Source organism: Bombus pyrosoma, unplaced genomic scaffold (genome assembly GCF_014825855.1).
Source record: "Bombus pyrosoma isolate SC7728 unplaced genomic scaffold, ASM1482585v1 HiC_scaffold_4713, whole genome shotgun sequence".
Lineage (NCBI taxonomy): Eukaryota > Metazoa > Arthropoda > Insecta > Hymenoptera > Apidae > Bombus > Bombus pyrosoma.
In genome coordinates, this window is record NW_025219972.1 from 166,297 (window position 1) to 167,654 (window position 1,358).

Consider the following 1,358-nt stretch of genomic DNA (forward strand, 5'->3'; position numbering starts at 1 on the left):
CGTTATACGTCATATCGAAGTACCACATAACGTTATACGTTATAACGTAATTCTATATAATGTTATACGTCATATCGTAACACCACATAGCGTTATACGTTATATCGCAGCACCACATAACGTTATACGTTACATCGTAGCACCACATAACGTTATACGTTACATCGTAGCACCACATAACGTTATACGTTATATCCTAGTACTACATTACGTTATACGTCATATCGTAATACCACATAACGTTATACGTTATAACGTAATGCTATGTAACGTTATACGTTATAACGTAATGCTATGTTACGTTATATGCCATATCGTAACAACACATAACGTTATACGTTATATCGTATTGCTATATGACGTTATACGTTATATGTTATATCGTAGCACCACATAACGTTATACGTTATATCGTAAAACCACATAACGATATACGTTATATCGTAATACTACATAACGTTATACGATATATCCTAAAACTACATTACGCTATACGTTATATCGTAATACCATGTAACGTTATACGTTATAACGTAATACTATGTAAAGTTATACCCCATATCGTAACACCACATGACGTTATACGTCATATCGTAACACCACATAATGTTATACGATACATCGTAATACTACATAACATTATACGTTACATCGTAATACCACATAACATTATACGTTATAACGTAATTCTATATAACGTTATACGTCATATCGTAATACCACATAACGTTTTAAATTATAACGTAATTCTATATAACGTCATACGTCATATCGTAATACCACATAACGTTATACGTTATATCGTAATACCACATAACGTTATACGTTATAACGTAATACTGTGTAACGTTATACGTCATATCGTAACAACACATAACGTTATACGTTATATCGTATTGCTATATGACGATATACGTTATATCATTATACTACATTACGTTATACGTCATATCGTAATACCACATAACGTTATACGTTATATCGTAGCACCACATAACGTAATACGTTACATCGTAATATCACATAACGTTATACGTTATAACGTAATACTGTGTAACGTTATACGTCATATCGAAACACCACATAACGTTATACGTTATACGGTAATACTATATAACGTTATACGTCATATCGTAACGCCACAAAGCGTTATACGCTTTAACGTAATACTATATAACGTTATACGTCACATCGTAACGTCCACATAACGTTATAGGTTATATCGTATTGCTATATGACGTCATACGTTATATTCTAATACTACATAATGATATACGTTATATCGTAATACTACATAACGTTATGCGTTATATCCTAAAACTACATTACGGTATACGTCATATCGTACTACCACATAA

At 31.6% G+C, this 1,358-nt stretch overlaps 1 long non-coding RNA gene across 1 annotated transcript in view; it reads left to right on the forward strand.

Moving 5' to 3' along the window:
* Positions 1-1,358, forward strand: part of LOC122577468 — a 9,005-nt gene that overhangs the window by 2,977 nt on the left and 4,670 nt on the right. The window lies entirely within an intron of this gene.